This window comes from Idiotropiscis lumnitzeri, chromosome 18 (genome assembly GCF_059441095.1).
Source record: "Idiotropiscis lumnitzeri isolate Australia: NSW breed Sydney's pygmy pipehorse chromosome 18, RoL_Ilum_1.0, whole genome shotgun sequence".
Taxonomy (NCBI): domain Eukaryota; kingdom Metazoa; phylum Chordata; class Actinopteri; order Syngnathiformes; family Syngnathidae; genus Idiotropiscis; species Idiotropiscis lumnitzeri.
This window is the reverse complement of record NC_142408.1, coordinates 15,393,184-15,411,115: the sequence shown is the minus strand read 5'-3', so window position 1 is coordinate 15,411,115 and position 17,932 is coordinate 15,393,184. Positions and strand designations below refer to the sequence as shown.

General features: G+C 44.9%; 1 protein-coding gene and 1 pseudogene across 2 annotated transcripts in view; one reads left to right on the top strand and one right to left on the bottom strand.

Annotated features, from left to right (window-relative positions):
* LOC148319656 (protein crumbs homolog 1-like) overlaps window positions 1–17,932 on the top strand; it is a 111,223-nt gene that overhangs the window by 69,533 nt on the left and 23,758 nt on the right. The window lies entirely within an intron of this gene.
* Window positions 9,456–14,962, bottom strand: LOC148319657 (uncharacterized; annotated as a pseudogene). The gene is made up of 2 exons (XR_015839828.1): window positions 10,363–14,962; window positions 9,456–9,870 (listed from the first exon to the last, which is right to left on the bottom strand). The product of XR_015839828.1 is annotated as an uncharacterized LOC148319657 (transcript).

The window sequence follows — 17,932 nt, the reverse complement described above, 5'->3', positions numbered from 1 at the left end:
AAACATGTACAAGTGTAAGAATAGAATCAGCTTTTACACAATAATAGAACTAGGAAAGCCTGGAATGAATGGGGAAAGATACCTTTGAAACATGAATACAGTAAATGAAGTGAAGAATGTGAGAGAGGAAAAAGTAATGTGAAATGACTGAAATAAATGTTTTGAATTTGTAACTGAAACCATGTACATAAGAATTGTAAAGATCTATTTGGAATGGATGAATGGGTGAATTTCTGACACTCAAATAGAGTGAATCAAGTGAATCCGTTCGAATTCCGTCACTTCAGGTCAACTTCCGGTTGAAAAATGTCACTTCCGGTTCAAATCTGAGTGAATTACGATACTTACTGTCGAATGGCGTCATTTTCCGACTACTTCCGGTTCGGGAGACGTCCTTCCGGTCTACTTCCTGTTCGTTGAAGTCACGTCCGGTTCAGTTCTGGTTTGGTTGTGTCACACGTGGTTCACTGACTGTATTTGACGTCCTTCTCCAAGTTTGCTGACTCACTGAGGGGGGGGGTTACCGGCCATGGCACTGGGGGGGCTGCTCAAGTAAATCTGAGATGCGCCCACCAAGGGTGAGTTGAATGAGCTAATATTTCTTATGGAGGTGAAGGGGGGAGGAGGGGGTAATTGAATGCATTTAATAGTGAAATGTTGAATCTCCCATTGGTAATGAATGGAATTTTTGGGGGTGAATAAAGTGAAATGGTGAATTATGGGAAATAGGTAAAGACATGAAAAATTTAAGCATGCAAGGCGTGAATATTTGGATTAGATTGAAGTTGGAACAGTGAAAATCGGATTAAATATGTGGAAGTAGTTGCACGCCGGAGAAGTGCAATTGGGAATGGATGAATGGATGAATTTATGAAACGTGAATGAGGTGAACGTGTGAAAGGGGATTCTGGAATGTGAAATGAATGACCTGAATGGGTTAAATTTGAATTTTGAAGCATTTAATAGTGAAATGTTGAATCTTGCATTGGAAATGGTGAATTATGGGAAATAGGTGAAGACATGAAAAATGGAAGCCTGCGAGGTGTGAATTTTCCTTCTTCCGGTTCCGGCGCCGTGCGAGTGGCTGCCTGTTTACAGCAGCGTAGTTCACTATTGAGCCTTCTTCGTGTGTTTTTTCCCTTACCCTGTTTTATTTTATTTTACCTCATCGCAGCAGTGGACATCCAACTTGTGGTGGTTTTACTGCTGTTGGGGGCTGTTTTTTGCACGACCGTGTCCGGAGACATAACTCGGAGCTATGGATCGATCGTGTACTCAAGAGTTCAGCTGTGAGCACTCCGTGCTAACCTGGCGCCGGCTCCTGGAGCGAGACCCGATATCCCCCGCGAGCTGAGGAGGAAGAGATGGGGATGTCGTGCAGGGGCTAAACGCCAGGCAAGGAGGAGACGATACCACCCCGTCCTCCCGTCCGTTATTATGGGGAATATTCGATCCCTTCCCAATAAAATGGACGAGCTAACAGCGCTAACCCGGCACGAGAGGAATTTCCGGGAGGCTAGCTTGCTGATGTTCACAGAGTCGTGGCTAACAGAGCTAACACCGGACGCCGCCATGGAATTGGACGGCTTACAAATCCTACGTGCGGACAGGACACTGGAGAGCGGTTAGAGGAAAGGGGGGGGGGGGCTGGCTGTCATTATTAATGATAGAAGGTGTAACCCTGGGCACATAACTGTTAAGGATCAACTTTGCAGTCGGGACATTGAGCTGATAGCTGTTAGCATGCGTCCGTTCTATTTACTGCGAGAGTTCAGTCATGTGATCGCGGTGGTGGCGTACGTGCCACCCTCTGCTAACAGTGAGACAGCCTGTGACGTAGTGACTGCAGCTGTGAGCAGGCTACAAACACAGCACCCAAATGCCCTGCCTGGTTCCGGTTCCAAAGACACCCCTTCCGAAGGAGCTCAACAGCTTCAGACCAGTGGCGCTGACGTCTCATCTGATGAAGACCCTGGAGAGACTGGTCCTCGTCCATCTGCGCCCCCTGGTCAGCTCCTGAATGGACCCACTCCAGTTCGCATACCAGCCTGGCATCAGTGTGGATGATGCCATCATCTACCTGCTCCACACATCACTCTCTCACCTGGAGAAGGCAGGGAGCACGGTGAGGATCATGTTCTTTGATTTCTCCAGTGCTTTCAACCCCATCCAGCCCACCCTATTGGGAGACAAGCTGGAGCAGGCGGGAGTGGCCCACCACCTCATCACATGGATCCACGACTACCTCACAAACCGGCCACAGTATGTGAGAACACTGGACTGTGTGTCTGACGTGCTCCTCTGCAGCACGGGATCGCCGCAGGGAACTGTTCTGGCACCCTTCCTGTTCACCCTCTACACCTCGGACTACAAATACAATTCCTCCACCTGTCACCTGCAGAAGTTCTCTGATGACTCTGCGATTGTCGGCCTCATCACTGACGGAGACGATCGGGAGTACAGAGGGGTTACGGAGGGTTTTGTGGACTGGTGTCAGCAGAACCGCCTCCAAATCAACGCTGGGAAATCCAAAGAGCTGGTGGTGGATTTCTGCAAGCGTCGGCACTCTCCACCTGCACCAATGAATATCCAGGGAACAGACGTTGAGAGGGTCTCAACTTACAAGTACCTGGGTGTTCATCTGAACAATAAACTGGACTGGAGCGACAACACAGACGCTCTCTATAAGAAGGGTCAGAGCAGTCTCTTCCGACTCAGGAGGCTGAGGTCCTTTGGCGTTCGGGGGTCTCTCCTCAGGAACTTCTATGACTCGGTGGTTTCATCTGTCATTTTCTCTGGAGTGGTCACCTGGGCAGGAGGCATCTCGGGCCGGGACAAAAAGAGACTGGACAAACTAGTGAGGAGGGCCAGCTCTGTCCTGGGCTGCTCCCCGGACTCTTGTATATGTTGTATATACATTTATACTGTGTATATTTGCATGCTTTTTATGAATGTCTGCTGCTGATGTTATACATTAACGGCTACATTACGCAGCCGAGTCTGTGTGATCTATATCTTTGCTGCTGTAACACCTCAAATTTCCCCATTGTGGGACTATTAAAGGACATCTTTATCTTTATCTTTAATTTTCGGAATAGAACGAAGTTGGAATGGTGAAAATCGGATGAAAACTGTGGAAGTAGTTATGCGCCGAAAAAAGGCGAGAAATAAAATAGAAACTATAACTAGAGAATGCATTTTCTGAAGAAATCGCGTCTGAAGGCTGAGGAGTTGAAGCCATCTGGGTGGAAGGATGTGGAATGATTTTGAATCATAGAGAATGAAATTGAATGAGTTTGAATCGTAGAGAATAGAATTGAACAGACCACGGGAGGTGTGGCAGGGTCTACGGAGCATCACCAACTTCCGAGGCAGCAGCACGACCTCTGCAGACCCGAGTGCATCGCTGGCAGAGGAGCTTAACTGCTTCTTCGCTCGCTTTGACTCGCCCCAACCGTCACACCCCGCACTTCATGCCTCAACTCCCCCCCACTCACCGTAGAGGAACACGATGTGAGGCGCGCGCTACTGGCTATTAACCCCAGGAAAGCTACTGGACCCGACGGAATACCAGGCAAGGTCCTCAGAGCATGTGCCCACCAACTGTCACATGTTTTCTGCAGGATCTTCAACCGCTCCCTGGCTCAAGCAGTCATCCCCTCCTGCTTGAAAACCTCCACCATTATTCCTGTCCCCAAAAGGTCACCCGCAGTCCTCCTGAATGACTACCGTCCTGTTGCTCTCACCCCAGTCATCATGAAGTGCTTCGAGAGGCTGGTTCTCCAGCACATCAGGGACTGCCTTCCTCCCACTCTGGACCCCTACCAGTTTGCATACCGGGCTAACAGATCCACTGAGGACGCCATCGCCACTGCTCTGCATGTTGTGCTGGGCCACCTGGAACAACAGCAGAGCTATGCAAAGCTCAGCATTCAACACAATCATCCCGGACATCCTCGTCGCCAAACTGGACAGTCTCGGCCTCCCTGCCCTCACACTCATCTGGATTAAGGACTTTCTGACCAACAGACCCCAGACTGTGTTGCTCGGCCCCTACACGTCCTCCACCCGAACGCAGAGCACCGGTTCCCCCCAAGGATGCGTGCTGAGCCCTCTCCTATACGCCCTCTACACCTACGACTGCAGCCCGGCCCACGGTAACAACACCATCGTCAAGTTTACTGACAACACGACAGTGGTCGGTCTGATCTCGGAAGGTGACGAGACAGCCTACAGAGAGGAGGTGCGAGGACAACAGACTGCAACTCAACATTGCAAAAACAAAGGAGATCGTCATCGACTTCAGGAGGAACAAGACGGTGCCGCCCCCCCTCTGCATCGAAGGCGTGTGTGTGGAGAGGGTCCACACGTTCAAGTTCCTGGAAGTACAGATCTCCGATGACCTTTCTTGGAGTCACAACACCACAGCAGTGGTAAAGAAGGTCCACCAGCGTCTGCACTTCCTGAGAGTCCTCAGGAAATTCGACCTGGACAGGAAGCTGCTGCTGGCCTTCCACCACTCGTCCATCGAGAGCCTGCTGACGTACTGTGTCTCCACCTGGTACAGCGGCTGCACTGAGGCGGACAAAGTGAGGCTCCAGAGGAGGGTCAAAACAGCGCAAAGGATTATTGGCTGCCCTCTCCCCTCACTGTCGGACATCTACACCGCCCGGTGTAAACTCACACCTGTTCGACCTGATGCCCTCTGGCAGGCGCTACACAGGTGCATCAAATCAAGGACCAATAGACTGAGAAACAGTTTCTTTCCAAGAGCCATCTCCATTCTAAACTCTCTCACACACACACGACCACCCTTACCTTGCAGAACAGCAACGTGATGTGTTTTTATATATCCTATTCAGTATTATTTTCCATTGCACTAACTATTCTCTTATTTATCTAATTTATATATTTTTCTGAATTATTGTTGTATTGCACTGGAGAGGGGAGCTCTCTAATCTCGTTGCACACTTGAGTACAATGACAAAAAAGGGATTTCTGATTCTGATTTTGATTCTGAATGAGAATGTGGAATGATAGTGAATGATGGAAGATGGAAGGATGTTGAATGATAGTGAATGATGTTGAATGACACTAAATGGAAATGAATATGAATAAATTGATTGAGATAATATTATGATGTAAAATGGTGAATAATGTGAAAGCATGGGCACATTGTGTCAATTAAAAAAAAAAATAAAATGAAGTTCCACTGTCGGGACTTGTAACAGCAACCTGCCGGTTAAGAAACGAGTGCTTAACCTCTGAACCACATGAGCATGTACAAATGCCAGTATAGAATCAGCCTTTACACAATAATAGAACTGGGAAAGCCAGGAATGAATGGGGAAAGATATCTTTGTAACATGAATGCAGTGAATGAAGAATGTGAGAGAGGAAAAGGTTATGTGAAATGACCGAAATAAATGTTTTGAATTTCTAACTGGAACCGTGTACCCGTGAATTGTAAAGATCCATTTGGAATGGATGAATTTCTGACACTCAAATAGAGTGAATCAAGAGAATCCGGTCAACTTCCGATTGAAAAATGTCACTTCCGGTTCAAATCTGAGAGAATTACGTCACTTACTGTCGAATGGCGTCATTTCCCGACCACTTTCGGTTTTGGTGACGTCACTTCCGGTTCGGTGACGTCCCTTCCGGTTCAGTTCTGGTTTGGTGTTGTCACATGTGGTTCACTGACTGTGTATTTGACATCCCTCTCCAAGATTGCTGACTCACTGAGGGGGGGCTACCGCAGTGGGGTGGGGTTTGGGGGTGGTACTGGGGGGCTGCTAAAGTAAATCCGAGATAAACCCCATCAAGGGTGAGTTGAATGAGCTAATGGTTCGTATGGAGGTGAAGGGGGGAGGGGCAGTAATTGAAGAGGGGGGGGGGGGACCGGGGGGCTAAATGTAAGCCTGCATGGCGTGAATTTTTGGAATTGATTGACGTTGGAACAGTGAAAATCGGATCCGGACCGCGGGCTGTTTCGGACCGGACCCATGACCAATCTATGATGATTTTTTTTTCAGGGCGCATTCGCAAACGCAAATGTTGGCGCTGCAATTCTAGTTTTCCGTAAAAGGCATAACTGATTTGAACCAATCACATCTTTTGTTTACGATCCACTGCCAATTGCGCAGCAGACCGGAAGAGAGTGCTGCTGACAGTATGCCTTGCTAAAAAGTTAGCAAGGTCGATGCGTGTTGTTTTAAATGAATGGACAGAGAAATTTAGTTTCGTTTTGGCTGCAGCCGATTCAAAACCAGTGTGCATCATATGCTCCGAAACCGTCACAACATTTCGAAGCGCCAATACGAAACAAAGCACCGCCCTTTTTTGTTATCCGCTGAAGTTTGAGGTGAGCGCATGCAAAAATATCGAACTTTGAGTGCAGTATAACAGATGTTTACATTTTTGTTTACAGCCCAAATACGGTTGCACAAACATTATTGAAAGGAAAACACAAAGGCCAGATGTGTGAAATAATCAATCAAATCCCAACGGCCCTAATTCCGTTGCAACCCAGAATTAAGTCACTGGCGGGCAGTCACAAACTCATTTTTCTCATGAAGAGATGTTAAAAAAATATTCAAAAGAAAAGGTGGTGTCAAAGCTCATTTTGAATGAGTTTTTCATGAGGACAGCCATTTTTATTGATTGTGTACTGAACATGTTGACCTGTTTTAACTTGGATTAGGGCGGCGGGGAGGTTAATTTGTGGGGGGGTGAACTGGGGGGGTTAAATTGAAGCCTGAATGGCGTGACTTTTACGAATTGATCGAAGTTGGAACGGTGAGAATCAGATAAAAAATGGGGAAGCTGTAGCGTGTAGAAAGAGCGCAATTGGGAATGGATGAATGGATGAATTTTTGAAGGGTGAATGAGGTGAAAGTGTGAGAAGGGATACGGCAATGTGAAATGAACGACTTGAACCGCTCCCTGGCTCAGGCAGTCATCCCCTCCTGCTTGAAAACTTCCACCATTATTCCTGTCCCCAAAAAGTCACCAGCCGTCCACCTGAATGACTACCGTCCTGTTGCTCTCACACCAGTCATTATGAAGTGCTTCGAGAGGCTGGTTCTCCAGCACATCAGGGACTGCCTTCCTCCCACTCTGGACCCCTACCAGTTTGCATACCGGGCTAACAGATCCACTGAGGACGCCATCGACACTGCTCTGCATGTTGTGCTGGGCCACCTGGAACGACAGCAGAGCTATGCAAGGATGCTCTTTGTGGACTACAGCTCGGCATTCAACACGATCATCCCAGACATCCTCGTCGCCAAACTGGACACTCTCGGCCTCCCTGCCCTCACACGCATCTGGATTAAGGACTTTCTGACCAACAGACCCCAGACTGTGTTGCTCGGCCCCTACACGTCCTCCACCCTCATGCTGAGCACCGGTTCCCCCCAAGGATGCGTGCTGAGCCCTCTCCTGTACGCCCTTACACCTACGACTGCAGCCCGGCCCACGGCAACAACACCATCGTCAAGTTTGCTGACGACACGACAGTGGTCGGTCTGATCTCGGAAGGTGACGAGACAGCCTACAGAGAGGAGGTAAAGAGACTGACAACTTGGTGCAAGGACAACAGACTGCACCTTAACACTGCTAAAACAAAGGAGATTGTCGTCGACTTCAGGAGGAACAAGACGCTGCCGCCCCCCCTCTGCATCGAAGGCGTGTGTGTGGAGAGGGTCCACACGTTCAAGTTCCTGGGAGTACAGATCTCCGATGACCTTTCTTGGAGTCACAACACCACAGCAGTGGTAAAGAAGGTCCGCCAACGTCTGCACTTCCTGAGAGTCCTCAGGAAATTCAACCTGGACAGGGAGCTGCTGCTGGCCTTCTACCACTCGTCCATTGAGAGCCTGCTGACGTACTGTGTCTCCACCTGGTACAGCGGCTGCACTGAGGCGGACAGAGTGAGGCTCCAGAGGACAGTCAAAACAGCGCAAAGGATTATTGGCTGCCCTCTCCCCTCACTGTCGGACATCTACACCGCCCGGTGCCTCAGAAGGGCTCTCAACATCGCCAATGACAATACCCACCCAAACTCACACTTGTTCGACCTGTTGCCCTCTGGCAGGCGCTACAGATGCATCAAATCAAGGACCAATAGACTGAGAAACAGTTTCTTTCCGAGAGCCATCTCCATACTGAACTCTCACACACACACGAGACCACCCTAACCTTGCAAAACAGCATTGTGATGTGTTTCTATATGCCCTATTCAGTACTGAATTCCATTGCACTGTCTTCTTTATTTATCTAATTTATATATTTGTCTGTATTATTGTTGTATTGCACTGGAGAGGGGAGCCCTCTAATCTCGTTGCACACTTGAGTACAATGACAATAAAGGGATTTCTATTCTATTCTATTCTATTCTAAATATCAAATATGTAGCATTTAATAGTGAAATGTTGAATGTCCCATTGGGAATGAATAGAATTTTTGGGGGTGAATAAAGTGAAATGATGAATTATGGGAAATAGGTGAAGACATGAAAAATAGAAGCACGCTTCGCGTGAATATTTGGAATAGATTGAAGTTGGAACGGTGAGAATCGGATGAAATATGTGGAAGTAGTTGCACGCTAAAGAAGTGCAATTGGGAATGGATGAATGGATGAATTTTTGAAGGGGGAATGAGGTGAAGTTGTGAGAGGGGATACGGCAATGTGAAATGAATGACTTGAATGTGTTAAATATCAAATATGAAGCATTTAATAGTGAAATGTTGAATGTACCATTGGAAATGAATGGAATTTTTGGGGGTGAATAAAGTGAAATGGTGAATTATGGGAAATAGGTGAAGACATGAAAAATAGAAGCACGCTTCGCGTGAATATTTGGAATAGATTGAAGTTGGAACGGTGAGAATCGGATGAAATATGTGGAAGTAGTTGCATGCCGAAGAAGTGAAATTGGGAATGGATGAATTTATGAAGCGTGAATGAGGTGAAAGTGTGAAAGGGGATACTGGATTGTGAAATGAATGACCTGAATGGGTTAAATTTAAATTTTGAAGCATTTAATAGTGAAATGTTGAATCTCCCATTGGAAATGAATGGGGTTTTTGGGGGTGAATAAAGTGAAATGGTGCATTATGGGAAAAAGATGAAGACATGAGAAATGGAAGCCTGCGAGGCGTGAATTTTTGGAATAGAACGAAGTTGGAACGGTGAAAATCGGATGAAATATGTGGAAGTAGTTGCATGCCGAAGAAGTGAAATTGGGAATGGATGAATTTATGAAGCGTGAATGAGGTGAAAGTGTGAAAGGGGATACTGGATTGTGAAATGAATGACCAGAATGGGTTAAATTTAAATTTTGAAGCATTTAATAGTGAAATGTTGAATCTCCCATTGGAAATGAATGGGGTTTTTGGGGGTGAATAAAGTGAAATGGTGCATAATGGGAAAAAGATGAAGACATGAAAAATGGAAGCCTGCGAGGCGTGAATTTTTGGAATAGAACGAAGTTGGAACGGTGAAAATCGGATGAAAACTGTGGAAGTAGTTACGCGCCGAAAAAAGGCGAGGAAGAAAAAAGTAGAATAACGTGGCCTCAGCCTTCACACAATGAAGGCCTCAGCCTTCACACAATTACTTTCCTGTGAGTACAAATTAGAGTTATGAGGATTTGATTTTTTTTTAGTACAAATTAAAATTGTGAGAGTAAAATGTTTTGTGAATACAACTCTCTTTTCTACGACCCCGAATCTTCACTACACATAAATTGCCAGCTGAGGATACGAATCAAGTTGTGAGAGGACGGATCAGCACAACATGCAAATTAGGATTGCGTCACGCAGGCAACAGACAGGTCCCAAGGGAAGTCAGTCGAGCGGCGATTCCTTTACCCACGCATATGCAAAGAAGAGAGCAAAATGGCCGTCAGCGATTCACCTCGTTGCAAGGTGCGGTCATGTTTCCAACAAGCTCAGGTAGAGCATCTTCACAGCAGGTATGTATATCCAATTTATTAATTGAAATTTATTTCATAAAATAGCTCTTAAATCTTAACTATTAGCTTTGGACTCACAGGCTTATGGCCATAGCATTGTTACGCACTTGGCTGTTTCACGTCAACAAAAAATGTTCTGCATTCTATGGATACCGTTAATCACACGCTAAATTGGCCACTCAATTTTTGATTAATTAAAGTAATCCCACAGAACACATCAGTGTCTCCTCCATCACCAGCACCTCTGTAATTAATCAAAGGATATATTTCCGGACAAGCAAAGCACGAATGCAGGGAATACAACAACATCCACACAGTACAAGGGTTGAGGTGAACATTGTTATAGAAATCATTACAGAAAATACCATGTTTTTATATTTACCAAATGTTTTGTTCCACCACTCATCCCATGCAGAGGTCGTCCCACCTGAGTGTTCCTTCATCTTACGGTTCAGGGTGTGCAAGCCTGAAATGGCTCTTGTGAGGGAGCCTTCCGGAGAAGTGTTGTTAGGAATGAATGTACAACATTGGTCCCCAACCATGGCGTAAACCCCTCCCCTCTCTGCCTGTCCAGCATGTCCACCGCGATGCGGTTTTGAAATGCCATGAGTGATGTTGCTGCCAATTGTTTTTTAATAGCTATAAATCCCTTTTCAGTAAAGTTCCCCAATCTTTTCTCGTTATAGTGTATGTAATTTATTCGATCGACATTCTAATTCGGTGTTATCCAAAGAAGAATGGATTCGAACCCCGCTGCGACTTGATTTACCAACTTATACTCATCTGGTATGCCCCTTAGTTGGCCAATTGCATCCAAATAGGTCACATCACCATCCCTCCAGGAAGCACTCCATCTTTTCCTGGAGTTATAATAGGGGGATTCGTGGGCTTCAACTGCTCTTTGAATGTCCCCTGCTGTGGATGGAAAAATAGACACTGGTAAAAGAAGTGACACCAATGCACAAGTTACAACTGCGTCCTTTAATGAATCAAATAACTTAGTACCCCCGCACCACCACCACACGTCGCTGCGTGGCAGTAGTGTACCTGCTTGGAGCACAGTTGTCTTACACCACGCTGGAGATAAGCTTCCCACTCTATTTTGCGTTCCTGTGAGATTCACACAAGTAAAGTTAGCTACTGCTACATCAGTAGAAAAGATAGGCTTATCTTTCGTTGCCTTAGTCACAGGGTACACATCATTCCAAGCAATGAAGTCCGCATTAGGTGTTAATTTCGCCATTACTTCTCAAAGACATTTTGATGGAAGAGCTGCTGGAATTACTCATAGCAATGGTCTCGGACCCATGCATGAAACACAGCTAGAATTTGCAGTTTTAGCAGCTGATTCCAGTAATAGTAGCCAATTATTTCCTAATTGTGTAACTCCCGTAACAGCTAAAAAGTGATCATCTACAGAAAGTTTTCCCTTTAATTTTAGCACCATTTTAGATCGTTTATTTATCGAAGTTTCAGTCTTTAAATTTTCTGCAGGGGTAGCCTCAACGGGATTCTTTAAAACGGTAGATACACAAATTACAATAGTATGATAAGGATCTACCCCTTGAGAATATGGGCTTAAATCTAATTCTTCACATGGATTATTGTCGCATCCCTAATTTGTCGAGTTAATAGTTAACTGAAACCCTACCGCTACGTGTGTTAATGAAAGTTTTTTCCGCAGGGTTTTTGCACATTTTTCAGTAGTCCAATCAGACCAGTCTTGTCCCGTTTCTGCTACCAGTCCATCCCATCTTCTAGTTCTCGCAGTTAAGTACCATGTATACAGACGTCCATAACTTTGTGCACTATACGCATGTCGTCCTACTTTGAAAACGGATGCTTCATTCAATTTAACTTGGGACCATGGTATAATAGCAGTTGTCACTTTATTAGTTGGCAAACAAATCATTGTCGCAGAGTTAGCAATACTGTTGCTCCTAGCACATGAAGTTCTTTTTATCAGGTAATCTAAGGTTTTTAGTTGAATGTCCATTATTATCTATCGGTGTATATATTGGTGTATACAAAGCTTTCACTGCAACTAAAACTACACAACACAAAATCCCAATTTTTATCCACGCAATAGTCTTGTCGACCGAGAGACCCCTAATAGGGTGGGGTGGCTTTTAGTTCTTCACTGGCCTAAAATGTTTTCAGATCCTATTGATCTGCTCCCACCTAGTCACCAGACTTCGCTACCTTTCCCTTGTCGGGTGTCTTGATTGAGAAGACCTTTTTACAATGAGCAAGGTGTATCCAGGTGTTTCGTGCGGCATTTTTTACTGCTGTTGGTGTGGTCAGCAGAACTTGGTGTGGGCCTTCCCACTTCGGAGAGTTCCAGTGTTTCCTTTTTAGGCTACGGATCAGAACCCAGTCTCCCGGAACGACCTGTTCGTCCTGTTGAAGAGAAGTACAATCGCTTTCTGGCACTGTCAATTAATTTCTTTTCTCTAAAGTTTTCCGCATGTAATCAGCTAGGTTGGCCTCATTATCAATTTCCCACTGTGTGGAAAAATAAGGTAATCTAAATTTGGTCTGCCAAAAAGAACTTTATAAGGTGTCAGTCCTGTGGAACTTGTAATATTAATATGTAATTTTACAAGGTCTATACATTGAGTCCAAGGACGTTTAGTTTCTTCCATACATTTTTTCAGTCTATTTTTTATCGTTCCATTCATTCTTTCCACCAGGCCTGCACTCTGGGGGTGGTATGAACAATGGTGTTTTAAGGCTATGTGAAACATTTGCCCAATTTTATTTATGATTGTATTTGCGAAGTGTGTTCCATTATCACTATAAATTATTTCTGGTATGCCATATCTTGGTATTATATCTTTACATAATGATTTCGCAACTGACAGTGCATCTTGTTTTGCTGGAAAAATTTCTACCCATTTTGAGTATGCGTCAATGATAACAAGACAATATTTTTTACCTTCGCTTTTACTCAGTTCAATAAAATCCATATGGATGCTTGAGGAAACTGTCCTCGTTTTGGGCGTATGTTTTCCTGAGAATTGTGTCGAGCACAGATCATACAGGCTCTACAAAAAATTTTTGGAGAATGAATTAAAGCCATATGTTGTATAAAATTGGTTTATCTGTGTCAGGTTCAATCACCTAAGCATTCACTGAACATAGGCAAAATGAATGGAAGGAAGACAAGAGTTGATCTTTTACTCGCGAGGAGAACGAACGGAGGTGTGCTCAGTTACATCTCCAACTTCGTTCTGGAGCACACTCCGCCGAGCCCTCTATTTTATTAGGGAAGTCCCTAACAATACAATGTATTTGCACTTAAGGAATGAAGGGGGGAGCACCAGCAGGAACATGCAAACATCTCAGACACGAGAGGCAAAACAGACATCAATGGCAGTCGTCAACCGATTGAAAAGGCAGATATGCCCCTCAGTGCTCTGGCACCTAAAGTCTGTCCTTTTGTTTCAGAGGTGTGTCTCGGCACACCTCCCCTGATGCCGCAGACGCAGATCCAGTCCTCAGGCATCCGCCTCTCTGTGAAGTCCTCTCATCCATATGGTCAACATAGGTCACGCTGTGGAACAATTCTTTTGCAATACTAATATAAATAAATAAAATATGGGATAAAATATATCTTCAACCTAACAATCTGTCCTACCATCCCTCCGGTTGACACATGTGACACACCAGGTGTCAATATAGCAGCCCATCGAAAAAGATTTCTTGGAAGAATTGGTTTATTATCTGAACTGACATATATGCCATAAGCCAAAATAGCTCCTTTATCTAGCCATAGCTTTTGCTCTTCCACAGCACTCTGTTGTTGCATGTCTATAAGGATGTGGTCTCGTAGAACGTTATCTAGCGGCGCACACTCAGCCACACCTATAAAGAGTTTGGTCGCTGCTTCTTTTGCTGTCTTATCTGCGAACGCATTTTCTAAAGTAATGTCATCAGTACCCGCAGTATGTGCGGAACATTTACATATTGCAATTTGGTTTGGTAATTGAACAGTATATAACAAATTAGATAGGAGTTCAGCATGTGTTATGGGTTTTCCAGTAGATGTTATCATCCTTCTATTTTTCCAATATTGCGCAAATACATGACACGTCAAAAAAGCATATTGACTGTCAGTATAGATTTTTACTGCTTTAACAGTCATTAACTTACATGCCTCAGATAGGGCTACCGACTCAGCAGCTTGAGCTGAATAATGAGAAGGAAGTGGTTCAGATTTTAACACCGTGTCTAATGTAACCACCGCATAACCGTTTTTCTTAGATGACCCGTCAACGAAAAGAATAATTCCGTTCTGTAAAGGCTGATCTTTTAGATCAGCTCTGCACTTAGTCGTTTGCTCGGCCAGTTCCTGACAATCATGTTGAACACCATCATCAGGGAGTGGCATTAAAGTTGCTGGGTTTAAGCCTGTGCATCTTTCTAACGTGAGGTGCGGTTGTGATAACAAAACAGCCATACAGGATAAGTGTCGTGCTGATGACAGAAATATCATGTTCGTCTGCAGTAGCAGCGCAGATACCGCATGTGGGACTTTTAAGGTCAATGGATAAAAAAGCACGACCGCTGAGCTGCTCTCCACAGCTAGTGACGCTGCTACAACAGCTCTTACACAATGAGGAAGCGCACGTGTCACATTATGTAACTTTTAAGAATAATACGCCACAGGCCTTAGTTTATCACCATATAGTAGAGCCAATAATGATGTCACGTAATCACCTTTGCAATCTACCATCTGAACGAAGGGTTTAGAATAATCTGGCAAGACTAAGGCCGAACTAGGCACCAAGGCCTGTTTGATATCACAAAATGTCCGCTCTGCTTCTGTGGTCCATTGCAAAGGTGAAGACATTTTTAAATTATCTTCGTACATCAATTTGGAAAGTGGTGCAAGTATTTGGAATCCACGTTCTACAATAATTCGTAAGTCCCAAAAATGACATACCGTATTTTTAGGGCCATAAGACGCGCTGCATCAAAGGGCGCAACATCAATTGAGGGTGCTATTTCCGTATTTTATGCATATACTAGGCACGCCGCACTACAAGGCGCTAGCTCAGCTGCTCGCGCTAGCTCAGCCGCTCGCGAGCGGCTCGCGCTAGCTCAGCCGCTCGCGAGCTGCTCGCGCTAGCTCAGCTGCTCGCGAGCTGCTCGCGCTAGCTCAGCTGCTCGCGAGCTGCTCGCGCTAGCTGATGCCAGCTCACCAGGACTCAATCCTCTAAGGGATCGCTGCCAGAGGTAACACCCCGTCTCAATGACAGATGTCCTGAAACTATAAGGAATCACTGTCAATAATACTGACTTTAACCAATAAAAGGTGTCATGGCAATGTCAGGGGAGGGACTTCACTGGTCACCACACTCCTTCGAGTCACGGTTTCAAATCAAAACCAAAAAAAAAACTCAAACATACTGCATACAAGTAAACAATGAAACAAAGAAATAAGATTAACACAAAACATGTATCTCTCATGCCATCTATATACCCAAAAGAAATAAAAATAACAGAAAAAGATGATAGCAATGGCTTCTTGGGAGTCACTCAGCCTTAGCCAATTACAGCAATGGCTTCTTGGGAGCCACTCGGACTCAGCCAATCACATGGCTGTTTAGAGAGATGTGCATGGCTGTTTAGAGAGATGTGCTGTTGTGCTTTGGGCTTTTTGCAGTCTGTTGTCTAAACCTGGGACGTTTCTTGCTTGCAATAACATAAATGATTAGACAGACTACAACATTGTGGACAGCTGCCCTTTTGTCCAGCTTTCTCCTACACCATCACCCAAACACCATAGTCACATAATGTATAAGTCACAGTCAATTTGAAGCATAGATGACTCAGACTCTGTCCAGCAGGGTGTGCTAACATGCACTCCGAACAGCCCAATGAGTAAAAGGGTTGATGGTCGAGAGTGATGTTCAGTCATATAATGGGCGCGTCGCTTTACAAGGCGCTTTGTTTGTTATGGGGAAGATTAGGGACTTTAAAGAGCGCCCTCTGGCCTGGAAAATAGGTAATCTGTTTTTTAGTTGACGGTTTAGGAGCGTGCAAGACAGACATTTTTCTGTCTTCTAAAATTGTTCTTCCTCTTTTACTTAAGTTATGACCTAAATATTTAACCTGTTCTCTCCACAACTGTAATTTGTTTTTATTTACCTTGCGACCTTCTTTGGCTAAATGACACAATAAAGCAACAGTGTCTATTTTACAATTTTGTATGTTTGTTGAAGCTAATAAAATATCATCCACATATAACAAAATTTGGCTTCCGCATGGCGGTTCAAATGTAGACATACTAGAATTAGAATTAGAATTAGAAATCCCTTTATTGTCATTGTACTCAAGAGTGCAACGAGATTAGAGAGCTCCCCTCTCCAGTGCAATACAACAATAATACAGACAAATATATAAATTAGATAAATAAGAGAGTGCAATGGAAAATAATACTGAATAGGGTATATAAAAACACATCACGATGCTGTTCTGCAAGGTAAGGGTGGTCTCGTGTTTGTGTGAGAGTTCAGAATAGAGATGGCTCTCGGAAAGAAACTGTTTCTCAGTCTATTGGTCCTCGATTTGATGCATCTGTAGCGCCTGCCAGAGGGCATCAGGTCGAACAGGTGGGAGTTTGGGTGGGTATTGTCTTTGACGATGTTGAGAGCCCTGCTGAGGCACCGGGCGGTGTAGATGTCCGACAGTGAGGGGAGAGGGCAGCCAATAATCCTTTGCGCTGTTTTGACTGTCCTCTGGAGCCTCACTCTGTCCGCCTCAGTGCAGCCGCTGTACCAGGTGGAGACACAGTACGTCAACAGGCTCTCGATGGACGAGTGGTAGAAGGCCAGCAGCAGCTTCCTGTCCAGGTTGAATTTCCTGAGGACTCTCAGGAAGTGCAGACGCTGGTGGACCTTCTTTACCACTGCTGTGGTGTTGTGAGTCCAAGAAAGGTCATCGGAGATCTGTACTCCCAGGAACTTGAACGTGTGGACCCTCTCCACACACACGCCTTCGATGCAGAGGGGGGGCGGTACCGTCTTGTTCCTCCTGAAGTCGACGACGATCTCCTTTGTTTTTGCAATGTTGAGTTGCAGTCTGTTGTCCTCGCACCAAGCCGTCAGCCTCTTTACCTCCTCTCTGTAGGCTGTCTCGTCACCTTCCGAGATCAGACCGACCACTGTCGTGTCGTCAGCAAACTTGACGATGGTGTTGTTGCCGTGGGCTGGGCTGCAGTCGTAGGTGTAGAGGGCGTATAGGAGAGGGCTCAGCACGCATCCTTGAGGGGAACCGGTGCTCAGCGTGCCTTGTAGTGCGGCGCACCTAGTATATGCATTAAATACGGAAATAGCACCCTCAACTGGTGTTGCGCCCTTTGATGCAGTGCGTCTTATGGCCGTAAAAATACGGTAATTTGAATTATTTTATCCAGTTTTTATATTTGTATTTATTTTTATATAATTAATTTATATTTAACTTATAACAACATATAGAAGGTTATTAATACAATACAAATTACTGTTTTATAGAAAGATGTTGTTTTGGGCCTCAACAACCATTTTAAGTTTCTCATATGGCCCCTTCAAGGAATTCATTGTCTATGCCTAACTACAACTGCGCAATCGGCTGATTTGTCACTATTCTTTAAGGCAACGGCTCTTTATTTCACTACGGACTGGTTTCACATCAAAACATATGTTGATGGACAATTGTAACAGCTGCGCAGCTCAACCAACATGCCCACGATGCCTGCCACTTCAACAGCGGCCTTGCCAAATGAGTTTAGAAGTTATTTGTGGAGCATATGTGAGCTGCTAGAACCAACTGAACTGAGAAAGGAACAAATCTATTTAGAACCTTCCCTCTGAATATTAAACAATTGGAGCAATTTCCAAAAAGAAAAATGTCGTATGCTTGGTATGCAAATTTGCATTGACATAATTGAATTAACATTTTTAATA